The 19,585-nt window shown below is 38.2% G+C and overlaps 1 long non-coding RNA gene across 1 annotated transcript in view; it reads right to left on the bottom strand.

The window, feature by feature from the left end:
• Window positions 1-8,952: 8,952 nt before the first annotated feature.
• Window positions 8,953-19,585, bottom strand: part of LOC110255833 (uncharacterized) — a 217,375-nt gene continuing 206,742 nt past the window's right edge. Inside the window, exons 5-6 of the long non-coding RNA XR_014819655.1 lie at window positions 12,682-12,794; window positions 8,953-10,868 (exon numbers count right to left, since the gene is read on the bottom strand). This is a non-coding gene — a long non-coding RNA (uncharacterized LOC110255833). The remainder of the gene's footprint in view (window positions 10,869-12,681; window positions 12,795-19,585) is intronic.

Raw genomic sequence — 19,585 nt, 5'->3', positions numbered from 1 at the left:
ATATCAGAACAACTGGAGTAGATGTCAACAAACCCCAAACTGATCACACTATTTGTGAGGGCAACTCTACTGATGTAAATTTTGTACTGAATCTATACCATTGCATGCAATCAATTGATATTTGCTTATATTTTAGAAACAAGTTAGAATCCCAGAGGTATCAAAAATTATTTTTAATTTTGTAAGCAAAGCAAAACAGAACTGGTCAAGCACATGACAAAAAATACAAGACACTCCAATCTTGTAGGATAAGAGAAAGGGCCGAAAATGAAAAGGACAGATTTGTTTCAAAGCATTTTTGTTGGCAGGTGAAGAAAGAAAGCACTAAATAAATCCAAACCTAGTAAAAAATAAAGCTATTATTATTGTTCTTTTATTGAATACTTGCATGTACTGTATGTGCTTCACAAACACTATCTCATGTAATTATCATAAAAATATATAAGCAAACTGTACTATCTGTAATTTGTATAAGACAAAACTGAGGCTCAGAGAGATTAAGTACATTTTCCAATATCAACTTGGGAAACAGCACAATTGAGATTTGAAAATAGGTCATTTTTTTCTCTAAAGCCCATGCTCTTTACTAAAATGTTCAAGGGTGTGTGCGTGTGTGTGGAGGAGAATTCTTGGTATCATAAGTAACAGTTGAGTCATGTACTCCAATGAATTATCCTTAATGTTATTAAATGTGATGCAATTAAAAGCGGGCAACATGTTTTAGTAGTAAGATCATTAGATGGAAATTCAGAATATAAAAACCTACCCCTGGTCCTTAGACTATTTGTGCCAAGTTAGGCAAGTCCCTGGTACTTTCCTCAGTTTCCTTATCTATAAAATTGGTTAATTCACTCAGCACACATTTATTGAGCCCATTTTTAACACAAGGCTCCATTTCTAATGTTGTATGAAATCCAGAAATGAATGAGATGATTCCAAGACTGTATTAAACTTGCATTCGGAAGAGCTGTGACTTCTATATAGTTATTTGAAGAGCTTTGGTGAATGGAATAACATTTAAAAAAAAATTGTGAATTCTGGAAATCAAACCCTCGCTTAGAGAATTTTAACATTTCCTGAGTGCTTAAAAACTGTCATATTACCTAGTTAAATCATTATAAATATCCTGTGACCCAGGTATTATGACCTCTATTTCATAGATTAGGAAACCGAGGCTCAAAGATTAATTACTTTCTCAATCCAGTATAACTTGAAAGAAGTAAAATCCAGGATCGAATTTAGATCTGTCTTAATCCCAAATCTATGTTTTCCATTCCTTCATTCATTTATTAAACCAACATTTGTTGAATGCATAAGATGCTAGGCATTGTGCTAAATGTTTAGAAAAGGGATCAGATCTCTGCTCCGATGAAACGAACAGACCACTGAGAAAATCATGCATTAGAAAAATATACATAATAAATACAGCGGTATAAATTGTTGCATGTTTGCAAAGGAAATCGCAGGGTACTATGAGAATGAATAAGACGGAAAACAACTTTGACTGGGTTGTCAAGGAATGACCCACAAGGAAGAGCTTAAACTCTGAGATAATCTACATTTCAATGCTGGCCTGATCTCAGCCTTTGACAGTGCCAATTAATTTAGGCAAAACTCTGTATGGTATGGTCAATTCAATAACATTAGGCCAATAGTAGTCTAGGAAATGAAGTTACGTTTATATTAACTCTACTTTCTGAACAATGACAGGCAACTTAATTGATGTAAGTCGCCGGTCATATACTCTGACAGGCAACTTAATTGATATGTGAAAGTGCTTTGGATAATATGGAGGGTATGTCAGGAGAATGTAGGGAGGGAAAAAAGAAGGCAAGGTAGTCAATTCACTGGTTGACATCCCTACTCTCATCATCTTCAGAGCAAGAAATTGCTATCTTCACCTCGTATGCTCTACATGTGGGATTAAGTTTTCTTCTTCCATCATCTTTGCAAATCTGCTTGCCTCATAGCAGGGCTCTGAGAGTTAATCATTTATTTAGTGTGTAGAAAAGTACCTGGGAATCGCAGAAGAAATATCTTATGGGGTAGAGGATAAGTAATACAACAATAACAAGCTGGTGAATTGTAGTGAATGTGCATCGCTCATCTCAGGTTCCGCCTGGACCCCCACCGTCGGCAGGCAGGGTGAATTACTGAAGTAAAACACACACATTATTCCTGGCTCAGAGGGCACAGCCAATGGATAACAGGAGAAGGGTTGCCAAGAGTTGAACTGAAAGGGGAAAATAAACAGAAAGGGAAAATAATCCAAAAGAGTGGATTCTTAATTTTTTGGTTGTTGTTCAAGAAGGTCTTTCTAGAACTTTCATAAGGGTTGTGCAGGGCATTTTGGGCTCTATTTTTTTTTTTTTTTTAATATAGGTCCTGAACCTCCATCCTCAGTTTACTTTAAAAATTTTTTTATTAAAGCATAGTTGATTTACAATGTCCTTTCAATTTCTGCTATAGAGCAAAGTGACCCAGTCTCTCTCACACACACACACACACACACACACACACACATATAATTTTTTTTTTTCATACTGTCTTCCAACAGATTGGACATAGTTCCCTGTGCTGTGCAATAGGACCCCATTGCTTATCCACTCCAAATATAACAGTTTGCCTCTACCAACCCCAAACTCCCTGTCCATCCCACTCCCTTCCCCTTCCCCCGTGGCAACCACAAATTTACTTTTGAATATGGACTAGCAACCTGACAAATGCCCTTTAAAAGATGAAGTATAAGCACCTTTGTCTCCTAGTGCATTTACATTGGCGATCTCCAAAGACAGATCCATAGACCAAAAAGACACTCTCAGTCTGTGTAGTCCAATACAAAACTAACTGGTCTTTCCCCATCACACAATCATGAATACTGTACCTCCAACATCCATTTGTCTGGGAATAGGAACTCCTATGACATGAGCACATAACCATACAGGATGGATAAATCATCTGCGGAGACCAATCTGATGTGAACTGAGCTCTACTAGGAGCTTTGGGAACCTCTACTCCACTCACAGCCCTGTCTTCTGACTCCATCCAGATTCCTCACAGGTAAAGCCTGTGGCTGGTCAGTTCATTTGGTGGTAAAACAGGTGCAAACCCAGAGTCACCAAGACCCCCTCTGATAAAGATGCCTCTCAAGCTGCCTGTGGTCAGAGAAGGTTGTTCGCCTTCTGAGCTCCTCCCCATTGGGAGAGCAGGGATTGTTATGGAGGAAAGAGGGAGAGGAGAAAAAGGTAATTTCGGGACCAGAGGCAGTTTGAGAAGGTGAATAGGAGGTCTAGCTCTCTTGAGTCTCTCCTGACATAATTAGAATCTCATCTATTTTGGAGAAAGAATTAAGAGTCTGATCCGAAGGCAACATAATTCTCAGCTCTCACCAGGCAGGGGAGAAATACTCTTATGAGCCGGAGAGGGCCACCAAAGCCTCCAGTGACAATGTTGGTAGGGTTTGGAGTTGTGTCCAGGATCAGTGCTGACCTTTCCTAGTAACCTAGAGCCCAAATGGGAGGGCTTGATGCAAAACTCCTGCTTCTCCATCTCCAAATAAATAAAAGCTTCTCCACTTCTTCTGCAGTGGAATTTTCCTACATTCTTATTCAACTCTTGCTATGCATCTGAGCATGTCCTTCAGCAACCCGCTCTGCAGAAAAAGAGTAGAGGCTAGTAGCCTGGCCGGGGTGGGGGTGGGGGAAGGGAAGGCTCATCTTCTGAACTGGAACCCTAGCCTTCTATGTTCAGAAGCCAGCCAGCTGTCACCACATTCTGGCTGTATGGCAACCAGGCTTCTCAGGTGACCCAGGTGAACAGGGTGACAGCAGCCAAGAGCAGTTTTGAGGAGAATTTCTAATGCCCTAGGGCACTGGGTAGGGGTGTTCTTAGAGGGAGTCCTCTAGGGCAAAACCTCATGGAGGCAGCTGAGCACAGTTCTGCTGGAGTGCAGAGCTGAGGACATTTTCCTGGCCAGACTGTTGCAAATATTTGGGAGCAGAGCTGGGTAAAAGAGCAAGCGAACCTTACTTCCCCATGAGCCCAGTGGGGAGGTGATATTGCCCATCCCCTGGGCACAGAGAGAAGAACGGCACCTTCACAAGCATTTCCTATGGATGGTTGACTGTCCCTGGCTCACACTACTCAAAAGTGGGGAGACAGCCCATCCTCTTGAGTCCCCTAAGGAGAAGTGGCACATGGACCTGAGACAGTATGACTTTGGGATCCATCGTGAGACTTTCCTCATAGCAGCATCCTCCTGGCCCATCTCTTCAGGGGCTGGAGTGAGCTCTGCACGAGGCTTTGCCCAGGCTGAGAGGTCCAGCTGCTTCTCCATCCATCACCTCCCACTTTCTCAAGCCTACTTCTCTCCAGGTAGCCATCCATAAAATCCCTGGGGTGGACCGTCTTCCATGACAAGATTATTAATTTTACCCTTCCCCCTTTAAATGGAGAAGAGAGCAGCTTGCTGGTTCAATAGATGATGTGTTTGTGGAAGCAGGGGTGTATTGTAACGTTTTTCAGTGGGAGAGATCAATAATCCAATTATCAGCTGCCTCACCTCCTCTTCATAGCCTTGTGTTCAACACTCCTTACTCCAGAAAAACTTGTGGTTTCCTTTGGTGAGAAATCTCCCCATATCAGGAATATAGATAGATCCCATGCCTGAGGCAAGGGCTCCATGATTCTAAAAACTAAACAGTTTGCTGTCTTATGAAATAGCCTGTTTAATTCCCAATATGAAAAATATTGGTTCTTAATAGTGGTTAACCTCTACCATCAAACACAGTTGCTTATTTATTCATTTAATCACTTGAAGCAGTGGACTGGAGGGGCAGCAATTATAGTATTTCAGTACAGTGTAATATTTGACTTTTTCACTCAGATCCCAGCAACATATTGGAAATAGAGTGTCCAGGAAAATCAGATCCAAACTTCATGAGGGTACAAAAGGCAAGGACTTCTTTCTTTATTCTCTGGACATTTCCTTTAGTCCTCAAGGCAGATTTAGTGAATGAGTTAGGTAAATCGGCTTGCACAAACTTTCAGTGTAATTCTGAGAGTGTCGCTCACCAGTTGGCTGTCATTTTCTATTCCTGGTTGGAACACTGTGTAGTGAATGAAAAGACTTCTAATGAGTCCCTGGTATTTGTGTGTCATTTGAGAACTGTCAAAGTGCTTTAATAGATCTAATCTTCTTTCAGAAGGATCCTCTTAGGTAAATAGAACATCTAAAGTACAGAAAGCAATTATAATCATTCCCATTTTACAGCCAATAAAATCGAGACCCAGAGCGGTAAGGCTGAGCAGACCAAACAAAAGACTGGTGTTACCGTCCCCAAATTATACTACACATAATTCAAATGTCTTATCTTTTCCTTCTTCTTGTTGTCAATGGTTAACAATAATAAACACCGTTTGAATCAAAGCTTATTTTTGCTGTTATTAAAAACAATCATTTTGTCATGACTCTGACCTCTTCCAATCCTGGCTTTGACTCCTTCCCAGATCTGGCCTGATCCCTCTTCCCTCTGAGTCACACGATTCTGATCAATTTATACTTCACTTGCTGTCACATGTTCCCCAGTGAGGCAGCAACATTCCCACCACCAATTTCAAAATAACTTTAGAAAACAATGATTAAAAAGTAGATTTTTCAACTGGAACTAATAGGTATTCCCGGGCAATTCCTTCCATATTTTTGCACAGCATACGCTCTTCATAAATAATGTCAGAAGTGGGCCTTCGCTCCTTTGGTAAGGTGGTCATTTAATGTAAGTAAATCCACATTAAATATTGAAGATCAGAAAAAAGCAGCCTCTTCAAAGAGGTCACATTTAAGTGAAAAAAAAAAAAAAAAAAGCCACAACAATGTGTGGGGAGAAGACCAGCCTGGTGCTGGGTGGCACAGAGTTAATGGCTCATAGAGAGCATATACATGTTTTTTAAAGATGTTTTATTGCTTACAAAAGGAAGTAGTCTTGAGAGACTGGATACATAAACTGGCTCCAGCCAGCTGCGGCTGTCGGACTAGGAAGGATCCTGTTCAATTAGTGTTGTAAAATAAAATACTTTGTAAAGGAAATAAACACAATGCGAGCTAAGATTCATGCTTTCAAATATACACAAGGTTTGAATTTTTAATTAGGGCTGCTAATTACAGTCATCAGAAAGCAGAACAGAATAGATTTTACCTTACATTTAGCAGACAAGCCTTCAACCCCAGTGTATTTTTCAATTTCATTAATATTTTATGAAAATGGCCCTTGCAGCTTCAGCCTATTCTAGTCTCCTACGAAACTGCCCCACATTATGGATGCCAATGCCTCTAAGCCATGTGCATTAGTGTGATGACAAAATGCAAAACAGCGTCTTGTCAACCATCGCATCAATTGATTCTATTAGATAGTGTAAAAACAGTTGGGTGTGAGTTATAATCTCAGTGACACTAATGATGAAGCAAGACACTGGCTGAGAACAGCCATTAGCTATAAGCCAGAAATTAATGATTCTAATATTTTTGAACAAATTAACCTTAATGAACTGGTCTTGCATATACTGTATTATCTCCAGATTTTTTGGTGAGTGGAATGACACGTGGTAAACATACATAAATAGGGATAGTAAATAAACACAAACCCTATATGTACGTATTTTAGAGGTTTATCCATCGCTTGTGCCTGTTTGTACCTCAGATACCATACAGACCCAACTAGTCACTCTCCTGATTATAATGTAACTGGTCGTGATTGAGTATATTATAAAATTGCCTGTAACATAGCGGAAGCATACATAACATTTTCCCCCAAAGTTAGAGGATAACTGATTGTCTCCAAGTTAAATTTTATACTTAAACTTTATACGAAAGACTTCCCCAAGTGTAAAACGAATCATTTTGTAAGATAATGACTTTTTTCTGTTATTGTGAAGAGTATCACCTCTCCTCTGTATCTGTTCCTGTTTTGTCAGGTTTGGAGTTCTGCACATTGGGTTTTCATAAAGCAAGTCACACCTGCAGAAATGGAGCATACATTTCGCCTCAGGAAATGCTTTGGAAAAGTTCATTACAATGATCCCAGCCTACTGGGGATGACTTTGAAAAGTAAAATAAAATAAAGACAGGAGCATGTTTGTTGACAATTTCCTCACAAGCGCAAAATGCTCTACAGTACAATTTGACCCATTCTTGCATTCCCTGTAATGGTTAGCATGCCAAAGTTAATGGAATTCAGTTAGTGGTAATAAATCTGATAGACGGCTCAAATGGAACAGACTTCTCTAAGACAGGTCACTGCCAGATTCAACTAATGCTAATTCAAAGGGGGTCTTGCTTAGTTTCCTGTGTGTTTCGTCCACACAGTGCAACTTCCGTTTTCTCTCTCCACCCCCCAAAGCTGCACTCGTGTAAGCACACTTTTCATCACAAAGGATCCTTACTTTTTAAAAAATTTTTAAGTGTTTAGTGCCTACTCAAATCTGTGGTCCAAAATTCTGGAAACCCATTCACAAATCCTCTACGAAACTCAAATGGCTAATTTAAAGAAGAGGAAACAAAGGAAAGGCACTTGCCAACAACAGTTTGTTGGCTTAACTTTGACTTGCTTTCCTGGGAAGGAAGAAAACAGAATTTTCAATGTGAACTGTCAGCCCTAGTTATGACAGAAGCTCACTAGTGAGAGATCCAGAGTCCCCCTTCCATTGGCAGAGAAGCAAAGAAACCTTCCAAACAGAATTCTTTCAAGCTACCTCTACAACTCCACTTAAATAATTTACTTTTTATTTTTTCTCAGACTATTCTTTTTAAAGTTGGCTGACATGTGCGTTGACAAGCATGCTTTACTGCATAAGATGACTTGTGTATTTGGAAAGGAAAAAAAAAATCACAAAAATCCTTCCAACTCAGAGAATAAGAGAACTGCTATATTTACTTTGGGGAAATGCAGGTAGCCTGACTTGGTCTTGAGCTAAGGGGCACTAAGTATAAATTAATATAAGTAAAATAGCGTCTTTGGGGGAAGGTGGTTTACTAAATTAAGATCCAAACCAGTGGCAGTGTACCTAATTCAGCAAACTAACTGGCCATTGAACTGTTAGCTTTAGGCTGAGAGACCTTAAATCCGTTCATTAGAACATAATACACTGTTATTTAATCCATGAAAGCTTAATTTTAAAATTCATCCTTCTGAAAACCTGACAGTTACTGGAGAGGGTAGGTGATGAATAAAATGATGTGGAAATAATGGCTTAAGTGTAGCTGCTGATATTCTAGATCCTTGGATTCACACTTCAATATTTATGATGATGCTTAGTGACTAAAATAGAAGGTTGGAAAGAAAATAAAATAGAAGGTGGAAATACAACAGGCAATTTAGGTCATTCATATATATTTCGATTATAAATGGAATGACTGAGCTGGGCTGGCGGAGTTCACTCAGTAAACACTGATAAAATACAAAAGATTCATTCCTACCTATCCTACTATAAAAGAATTCAAATTATCTTCTTTTCAGAGAAAACTATTTTCTGGATTAGTAAAAAAAAAAAAAAAAAAAAAGAAAGAGAAATAAAAGATTGTGTTGTGTTCTCTGAAGAATAAAATATTCCTTCAATAAGAATATCATTTCTCCTCCTCTATTTCTGAAAAGTTTTTTAGGTAATGCCTTTGAAATGGTTCACAGAAGTCTACTTGGTTTGCAATTTTGCTTATATAAAACATACTCTAGAAGACAACATGTTATTAAAGATGTCTTTAAGTTTTTTGTTCATAACATCTTCCTCTGTTATAAATCTTTCAAGTGTTACTGGCGAGGCAGGAGGAGTGTGGCAGAGCAGATGGTGCTTGGCCATAGGTGTTAGACAGTAAGCACTACTATCTACAAGATCTTCACCACTGGACGGGAAAAATAGAACCCAGGAGTTTATTTACTTTCAGACCTGAAATTATATTCATTCTTTTTTTTTTTTTGTCTTTTTTCTTTTTAGGGCTGCACCTGTGGCATATGGAGGTTCCCAGGCTAGGGGTCCAATATAAGCTGTCACAGCAATACCAGATCCAAGCCAGTCTATGACCTACACCACAGCTCACGGCAATGCCAGATCCTTAACCCACTGAGCAAGGCCAGGAATCAAACCCAAAACCTCATGGTTCCTAGTTGGATTTGTTTTCACTGTGCCATGATGGGAACTCCTGAAATTATATTCAGAACAAAGCAACAAGCAGCATAGCTCCTCTGGAATAAACTGCTCTAATTGTTTGTGTTGCAATGGAAAATGTTCCTAGAATGATTTTGAGATTATAATAAACAATGAGCCTATACAAACCCACTTTTTCTGAAAGCCTTATAAAGCAGTCCATTTACAGCAACATTTTCTCAATTTTATAGTTAAATAAATACTTTGGAATCCAGATGCAAATAGTTGGTGGAAAGTTTTGGGGAGTTAGCTGATACTCCAGATAATAAAAAGTATTGTAAATTTTAAGTGATTCAAAAGTTGACATATATTGATCCTCATCATTCCATCCACCACCAAATATACACTACTAAAAAAAAAAAACTTGGTGGTTTATACTCTCTAACTAGGCAATAAACTTAAAGTGATTACTTTTTAAGTCTACTTCAATATGTGTCATGCATTCATTCATTGGTTCCTTCTTTCATGTATTCTTACCACAGGCATGAACTGAGCATCTACAGCTGTGCTGTCTTATAGCCACAGGAGTCCACTGAGCATGTGAGATGTGATTAATCTGAATCGAGATGTACTATGACTGAAAAACAAGCATGTTTACATTGATTATATGTTGAAATGATACTACTCTGGGTCTGCTGTGTTAAATAAAATATACTATTAAATTAATTTCACCTGTTTTCCTCTATGTGCCCACTAGAAAATTTAAAGTTACATATGTGTCTTATGTGCTAACCTCCAGGGCAGTAGCACTGTGGTAAGCTCTGGAGATTCTAAGATGAAAACAACAGTGATCTGGTCTTCAGGGAGCTTAGTTTAGTGCCGACATAAGTCTGGAGCAAAAATTCCATCTGTATTTTTTTCCTGTGGTTTGACGTTCAAAGCAAATGCCTCTGTATTGTTTTCTTTGTTGAATCGGTATTCCTAATACGTAAACGTCTTGTGCTATAAGACTCCACGTTTTTGTCAGCTCAGAGTTTGGATAAGTTCAGTGCTAAGTCAAGTTGGCCCAGTACGCTAACCTCTTCAGGAAGACCTCGTCACTCCTGAGGACCTCAGGCTCCTGGAGAGGCATCTGGAGCTGGCTCCCAGCAAGGGTTGCCCTTGTGATTGGCATTCAACACCCTCTTCCCACTTGGAGTCAATGACAAGGCTGCTCAGGGACAGGGGCACAAGTGGTTGTCTGGGAACAGAGTTCTCTGAGTGAATCTAATTGGCTGCACCAGGGCTGGAGCTATAACTTCGGCCTCATTAGCACCATACGCACACCATTATTGATCTGTTTCAAATGGCTAAGAGTAAAGTACACCCTCCTTGGAAGATACATCACACGGAAAGCTGTCCCTCCATGAAAAGAGGAACACCGCACTCATATTAGATCATGACATTGCTGGACCGCACTATTTATCTTCTGGAAACTTGAACTAGGTAATTGAGCTTACTAAGAAACAACTCTATTTTAGCCATAGTCGCATGCTCTCACTGAGCCCACAACAAAATATTTCAATTATTCTAAGCAGTTTCTTTCATATTTTTCACATTTTCCTCAGAAGAGTTTTATTAAAGTCAATTAATTTATGTCCGTACATACATAAAATTTAATTTTGAAAAGAGGTAAAAGGAATTTCTGGCATTCTTACAATGGCAGTTGTCTTTATGACAACTCCAAAATGTCTTGCCTGTGGGGAAAAAAGGTGGAGTTAGTACTTGGTAGTCATTAAGTCCAGGGCAGTCTTGTTAGGATAGTCAAATCCCTTTGCTCAGTGTATTACCCTCTGGTCTCTGCTCCCCAGCCAACGACTTGATTGAATAATGGTTGGGATTGACTGACGTGTGTGACAAAGGCCACAGGGCCATCTCTTTGTGATGGGAATTGATGGCTCTGTAAATCCTGTCCTTCACCTTCAATACCTTTAATCACCCAATGATTAACCTAAAGTATCTCAAATTTGTTTCTATTTTTATTTATTCCCCTTTTCCAATTGACATAAGTCCCCCAAAGTCAAGTCCTCACTGCAACATTTTTACTGTTCAGATGGTCAACTATGTTTCTTCTCTGGAAATTTTGATTAAGAGTGCTGATCTCGTATTTTACTAAAACTTGGGTCTATGGCTCCACGGTATAGTCAATTGTCTCACATTTCTGACATATAACCAACTTAGTACAGTTTGCTTTCCACAAATTTAATTATTAAGAATCATTGTTATAATATTAACTAGAAGAAGAAAATAATATTAAGCCCACAATTTATTCTTCCTCCTTTAGTTTATGCAATAATATATTATTCTGAATCATCTTTGTTATTTGAGTGAACTCAAATCTCCTTTGAAGGAATTTCATCACAGTGGTAGAGAGGATAAGGTTTAATTACTTAGGATGAAATTTTTTATCAGAACATCTGATGCCAAATGTATAAAAATTAAACATTATCTTCATTTTTATACACTGTTCCATTGTAATAAAAATTGATTGAGGAGTTCCCGTCGTGGCTCACTGGGTAATGAATCCGACTAGGAACCATGAGGTTGCGGTTTCTATCCCTGGCCTTGCTCAGTGGGTTGAGGATCCGGCATTGCCATGAGCTGTGGTGTAGGTCAAAGACAAGGCTCGGATCTTGCGTTGCCGTGGCTCTGGCGTAGGCTGGTGACTACAGCTCCAATTTGACCCCTAGCCCGGGAACCTCCATATGCCACGGGAGCGGCCCTAGAAAATGTCAAAAAGACAAAAAAAAAAAAAAAAAAAAAATTGATTGAGACAGTCACTTCCCAGAGACACATAAAGCAGAGAACTAGCTGAAAGCTTTAGTTAAAACATGTAAAAGTTTCCCCAAGTATCTTTTATATTCCAGTAGGAATAACATTTATATGACAATTATTTTATAAAAAATGATCATCTAGAAATTCTATCGCTTGCTTCAATCAAACCAAAGCCAATTTTAGAGTAAGGATCTGTATAAAAAATAATGGGTTCTATTAAATCTGTATCAGACTGCATCTTGAAAACATTTTATCATTTAAATAAACTTATATTTGTAAACAATAACATTTCAATAATAAACTAAACATGAACCTACAAAGGTTTTTTATGTTGAAAATCATGTAAACTGCCATGCTATTTAGGTGGTTAGTCGAAGCAAAATTCTAATACCTTAATTACACCCATATTAAAACTTAATTAGAAAGTAAGTTAAATAGTTAATTACATGAATCCACAAGCACTTATACTGCAGTTATCACTAGGTGAATTAAGAATGAATTACTAATATTTTCTACTGTTAATACATGGTTAATTAATGATTAAACAGTGTTTTACTGCTCACTCATTAATGATTTAGTGCAGTTACTTAAACAGTTTCCCAGATTTGAGTTCCTTAAATAGACATCTTAAGATTACTCTCCAAGTTTACCTTCTTTCTAATGTATTGGTTACTGCATTTTCAGTTGTATTACTCTCATCTGCTTTCAACTATGCATATCAAATATCTTGATTACCTGATGAGTAAGAGCTAATCCACTGGCTCATGTGAATTCAACCAATGGAAGTGAATGTGAGAAGAGGCATCAGTTCATCTCTGCTTTCCTCCCCATGGACATGTGCTCTTAAACTGTGAGTGAGAGAAGGGACCACGTGACGTTAAACCCAAATAACCCAACTGGCTCCCCATCCTAGAACCTGCTCCCGGATCCAGCATCTAAACTTCCCTCATGTCAATGACAGTTCTGCCTGAGAAGAACATGCTCTCTAGGTCTGTTTAGGTAAAGACATCTTCTCTCTTGGTGGTCAGTTATGGGATCATAGAGGTCTTCTCTCGGTCATGTGGCCTGAGGGGGTCAGGGGGTCTGTCTATTGCCAGGCATCCTGGAGGTGAGAGAGAGAGTTCTTTCACTATGCAGTTCATTTAGAGATGGCCCTCTGCCTGAGACAGAACAGTGATGGAGCTTATCCTTGCTGAGGACTGATTCTTTATCACAAACGTGCTTGTCATTGCTTCTGGATTTGCCTAGAGTCTCCCAGAATGCAATTATATCTTCTGATATGTACCTGACAACCAGATTGAGGAGTTTTTCTCCCATTTGGGGAAACTACATGGAAATAGCTTCTGGGGTGTGACACTGCAATCCTAATGCTTGTCTTTATGTAACTATTTGTCCTGATCAGGAGATTCTGTGGCTGCTAGGAGACGGTGTTTAGTTGGTTTAGAAATGACAGGAGTACTCTGGGAAGGGCTTTTCTAAAAAATGACAGGTATGTGAAAGAGGTGAAACTACTAAAATTAACTCTCTTTCCTCCCCACCTTTCAAGAAATAGAGCTTTAAAAAATATAGACTGTCAGACGGAATGTGCTTGTTTTACACTTGCTAAGGAAAGACAGTAAAACCTAATTTTTATCGCAGTAGCTTTAGAAATAATGATAAGCCTTATCCAGATGGAAACGTGACCATATTCCTGCACTATGAGCCATTTTGCAATTAGCTGCTAAACATCTATTTAAAAAAATAATTTTTTATTTTAAAAACTTGATTTATTTTGCACCTGTCCTTAAAAACATTTATTTAAGTTCGAGGTAATTTGACACTGCTAGGTCTTTAGGAATAGAAACAGAAAAAAAAAACATATGCCAAATCTGAATGGAGAAGTCAGTATGTTGTACAGTGGTTTCTATCTTCCATGCAGAGAAAAATGATAGAGATAGAATTGAAAATAGTTCAGAACAGAGAGGGAAAATCAGATTAAATATTGCTGATTAGAGCTGCTTATTAATCCAGTCCCTATCTATAAAAGCTGATCCTGGTTCTCCTATATTTGGGTCAAGGAATAATGATTTCAGAATGACAAAATGTTGTAATGTAGATTCAGTATATACATATACTGACCAGGGAAAATTTAGTTATATGTAATGAAACAAAAGAGTTAATTTTGCTGTATATTTCTAGAAACCGTTTGGAAGGAGTCCTATTTATCTTTATTATCAAGTGTTGTTTGGGTTTAGGATTTCAAAGTCATTTGGCTAGCACCCATTGCCAGGAAAGTTTTGCCAGAGGTAACATTTAAAAAATTTATTTGCATCTCATTAACTGTCAACCTCTGATGAGACAGGGATTGAACATTTGGAAAATTAAATGAACATACTGAAGAAGGGAAGGAGAAGAGAAGTAAAAGCAAGGGCTGTTTAACTGTTTTACAAACTTTATACCAGCCTAAAGCAAATCGGTATTAGTCTGTGATAATCTCTGAAGGTCAACTTAGAAATCTTCGTTTCGTTGCATCAGTGGAAAAGTTTCCATCACCCACTGAGACGGTGTCTTAAGTTGTAGAATCACTCTTCGTGCACTCACGCATTGACTCATTTTGCTGGGTGTCTGCTCTATGACAGGCACTAGCCTGAGCAAGGACAAGAAAGTCAACTTGAAAATACAACCATCAGTTTCAAGAAAAAAGCGCAGTATTGTGGAATTCCAGACGAAGTTAACATGACTCGGTAGCAACCCAAAATATGAGACTGTATGTTGTAAAACATCAGTAGCCAAAGGTCTCTGCACATTTGTCTTTTATTATTATAATGACCCACCATAAACCTGATAAACATGATTTCAGATATTGGCAGTCTCACTATCCCAAGCAATTTTGTGCAGTGGCTCCTTCCACTAGAGGGAGGTTGGCTGAGGATAAATCCTCTTATGGTCACCTCAAGGTTGTGATATGTTCCAGGGTTCAAGGACTGTTTTCACTACTAACTACATGGGTGCAAATGAAGAGTTTTTAACCTGTGGTCCCTGGACTCGTAGAGATAGGTTTGAAGTCATCCGCAGCCTCCATTTTATTGCATGCAAAATTTTGAATGCATATGAATTTTTCAAGAAAAGGTCTACAGCTTTCATCAGATTTTAAAGGATCTATCTTTTAAAATTTAAGAACAAGGACCTTTAATAAATCATTTGCATGACAGTGTATTTCTTCTAATTCAGGAATTTTGAGCTTTTTATATGAAACTGTTTCCTTCAAGTTAAGACTATGGAAAACCTAGTCAATACCTGCTATTATCTGATGAAGCTGAGGAGAACAGAAAGCTAACTTTCATTATTCTGGATGATACAAATTCATTTCCATATTCTGCTCTAGCCCTGCTAGGTAGACATGGCCAGAAAGTTTTTCCCATTGAGGGACTAGAAAAGAAAGTTTAAAAATCCTCTTTTGGTGTTCCTGTCGTGGCTCAGCGGTAACGAACCCGACTAGTATCCTTGAAGACATTGGTTCCATCCCTGGCCTCGCTCAGTGGATTAAGGATCTGGCGATGCCATGAGCTATGGTATAGGTCACAGATGAGGCTCAGATCCCATGTTGCTATGGCTGTGGTGTAGGCCAGCAGCTACAGCTCAGGATTGTACCCCTAGCCTGGGAACTTCCATATGCCTCAGGAATGGCCGTAAAAAGACCAAAAAAAAAAAAAAAAATCCTCTTTTTGTGTGCTAATAGGCTCCATAATCTGAAATAATTTCTTTGGTTTCATTTATGTTTTTTCATAGCTTTTACATCATTTTCTAAACTTAACACAGTTTTAATATTTCTTGGCAACTGACCGTGAAAAAGTTTCCATCTTCGAGCAGGGGTAAAATAACTATTTCTATAGCTCTCAATTATGGATAGCTGTAGTTTATTTTATCAGTGTATTTTTGTGACCTCACCCTCGCTATTTGAAAACTTTGCCCAGTAATATTTTATTCTATCCCAAAGGTGCCATATGTCACCTTCCACCTTCCTCAGATAGACACCAGGTGTCAGAAAGTGGCAGGCTCTCAGTAGCTAAAGCTGAAGGTAATGGTCTTTGGCATGTCTAAATGCACTTTAAGAAAAAAAGTTTTTCTATGAATAAAAGATGTGCAAAAGTCACTTATGCTAAGATATCATTTTTAAGCACATAATTGTTAGCATAAATGACAGTTTTCCTTTAGGAGTAAGGTACTTGGGTTTTATTTAGTAAGAGAGCTTGCTTATCCACAAATTAAGAGATACAACCAGATTAAAACTGTATGTATATGAAAAACAACAAACAAAATAAAAATACCCCACAACCACCATATTATCATTTCTTGGACTAGATGTGATGGAATGTACTCATTCTGGCATTGAGCTTTGACAAGTGTGGTTATGTGCAAGCATTCTAGTAAAGAAAAGAGAAAGTATATTTATTCCAATCTAATTTATGTCCGTAGGTAGCATGGTGGGGACTGAATTTATCACATCCACCCACGGAATGTCCATTAAAGATAACAGATATAGGCAAAAAGCTCAAATCACTGGTAGCTACAATATTTTAACATAAGAAGTCCAGATGGAACTTTTAGAGATTCACAAATAGCATGGCTCACTGTGCTAGAATGCTGGGTCCAAAAGGCACGTCCCTTTTGAGGTTACAGTTTAGAGTAAAACAGATGTATTAATAATCAATGCACTCATATGACCAAGAATGTTATCAGCTCATCCAAGATGGAAAACAACAGGAAACTTAAGCCAAGACTCATTTTATTTTTGCCCTTCTGACTATATGCATTGGAAAGGAACCCCATTGGCCCTTTTTTAGCTAGTAATGTCTAATGCAGGAAGACAGGAATAAGCAGAGTAGAAAGCACCTGTCAGCTCTATTTCCCACTCTCCTTGATTAGCATGAAACATTAATAGGGCTTTCAGAAATTCTGGCCTGAAATGGGCTTTGCCTGAGAACGTGTCTATCTTTACTGCATAAAAGCCACTGTCATTAAAAGAGGGCAGATAACTAAAGAAGACCCTTTCTTGAAATTTATACCTTTTTTTCATACAATGACAAATTATTTTAATAATGGGAATCACATACACTGCCATTTGTATAATGTTTCCCATAAAATTCCCCCATTAAATCTGCTCCTTTACTTGACTCATCTTTTTTTTTTTAAAAAAAGAATGACATGCACAAAATGATACATCATGCTTTCTTATAAAGAATTGAAAATGAACATACAGTAATGGGTTAACATACATTTTAATAAAATTTTCATTGTTGTGGATTTCACTTTTCGATCCTGAAAACCAGGGATGTTCCAGTAACCTCAGGCAATGCCTAAGGATAAAACAAATCATATGGTGCTGAACTATTTTCACCTATTTATTCTTCTCCAGAAAAAAAAAAAAATTCAGAAGTACCAAAGAAAATCAGATGTGCACCAAAAAATTATACTCAGTCTTCAAACCCTTTGCCCCATACTTTATGTCACTCTATACCAAAAATAAACCCCCCAAAAAAATGCTTTAGGGATTTCTAGAATCTTTTGGGAGGATTGGTATATTGTTAATTTCCACTGAAGGCGAGTGCCAAAATGGCAACAAAAGTCAAAAGACATAATGGGATGGAACCGAGAAGCTCACAGATCACAAAATACAGCTTTCAGTCACTTCAGGAACTCTATGCAGATGTGGAATATGATGGTTGAGTTTTTAGGTCTAGAAACTTTTGATTTGAGTTGGGCACTTGTTATATTTATGGAGTCAGTTTACAAAGAAACATGCATGTTAGGGAACCTGTCCTTACATTACATGAGTATGGCGGCCAGCAGCCTGGACGTCTTTGCATGTGATTTCCTAAGAGGGCAAACAGCACAGAACTGCCCTAGGTGAAATGAGGGGGCTGCCAGAATTTTATTAAAAAAAACAATGCTTCGTGGAAAAAAAATCATCCCCATTGTCCCATTTTCACCACTTGGCTATCACGGGGTAGCCCGAATTAAATGAGATACAAATCAGAAATGTGTTTCTAATCTTTCTGGTGATAATGTAAGTGGAGAACCTCTGCAGCATTTTACAGGCAGATTCAGGAGGCAACGATGACAAGCAAAGTTAAAAGAATAAAGATACTGCATATTCAGTTAAGGAAAGCTGTTATTTAAAATATCGTGAGCACTTTCCATCCTATTAAGAAACAGGTTTTATCAGTACTCCAGAGGTGGCTGTTGCTAAGACTGCTCTCAAAACAAGATGAGGAGCCGGCGCAGGGAAGGAAGGCAGTTAAAAAACAACAACAACAACACACACACACACTAAAAAGTCAAATTTTATCAAATGAAATTGTACAAGTCCCAGTGAACTGTCTGATAGGAGTCAACCTAGAGAGCCTTTGAAACATACCCTGAAAAAGGAGTTTAAAGTCTATAAAACATCTTTTTCTCTTCCAATCAATGTTTTGCTTCATGGCTTAAAAACAGAGTAGGCAAAGGATACATATCTGCTCTCTGTGTATCCTTGTAAAGCAATTCTGTGCTCAAGATGCAAAACACACGGTCTCGAAGAAAACAAGACACACCCTTCCTCCACGGTGACAAGTGAAACTGACTTTCAGAGCTGGGACCCCAAGGAGGAGCTATTCCAGTTCTAAGTCCTGATGGGTCGCCGGGTGACATTACCTGGCGTTCCTAATTGTCAGGAAGGCAAGTAAAGATTTTTCAACAGAGCATTAAAGCCTTTCCCAGTCCTAAAGAGACACATGAAAACCTCATGTATTTGAAATACTAACATGAAAACAGGCTGTGAATAATGGCCGAGGGACTCCAAATTACTGCTACAGAAAGGGAGGGAGCCAGGAGCGGGCATATGTATTTCTCCAGCTAAATGCCAATCAGTAGGTCTATAGAAACATAAAGCTTAATACCAGAACTATTAATGTGGAGCAATAGAATAAAAGGAATAATGCATATTCACTGCCCATGCTGCATTTTCTAGTAAAAATGCGTTGCACTCTGCTAGCTTGTCAATCTTTAATAGAAACTCATCAATTATTTGTGGGCAGGAGATTGAAATGGCTAATAGCTCAAATATATTCCTCCATTTCATTGCATCAGTAGCTCTAAATTAATGCCTGCATTTTTTCCCTTAAATTAAGTTTTTTAGAAAAATAAAATGGAAATGTATGCTTTATTTTAGCATACGTTTCGCATCCAGGTACACCAGCAAACATTAGTTATTGTCCCCTGACCATTGAAAAACCGAATTGGATTATTTTTTGAACCAGCCGATGAATATCCAAAAAGGAAAGAAAGAAAGAAAAAAAAAAAACTACATTTGCACTTTTCGACATTAAAATCCTTAGAGCAATCCAGCCTAACTAAAATTGCTTGAAACCCACACAGCAAAGACAATGCTCGAAACTTACTTTGCTCTTTTCATGTGACTGACATTGTCTGATAGATAACCTGTGCTACGCAAAGTATATATCAAAATATCTTGTAGTTGAAATGCAGAGCGTTCCCCATAAAACAGAGTCTACTCAATCCTACCTAATTAAAAATGAAGCTTCTCTGACATTAATAGGCAGTAAAGCAAATTTATAGGCAGACACAGAACATTTCAGTCAAAAAAAGTTAGCCTACAACT

The sequence above is a fragment of the Sus scrofa genome, chromosome 11 (assembly GCF_054392235.1).
Source record: "Sus scrofa isolate SSC_HxYL_T2T_F1_AM1 chromosome 11, Sscrofa_HxYL_maternal_Yorkshire_Landrace_v2.0, whole genome shotgun sequence".
In the NCBI taxonomy this organism is placed as follows: Eukaryota; Metazoa; Chordata; class Mammalia; order Artiodactyla; family Suidae; genus Sus; species Sus scrofa.
Note: the sequence above shows the minus strand (reverse complement) of the source record. Positions and strands in the feature narration are given on the sequence as shown.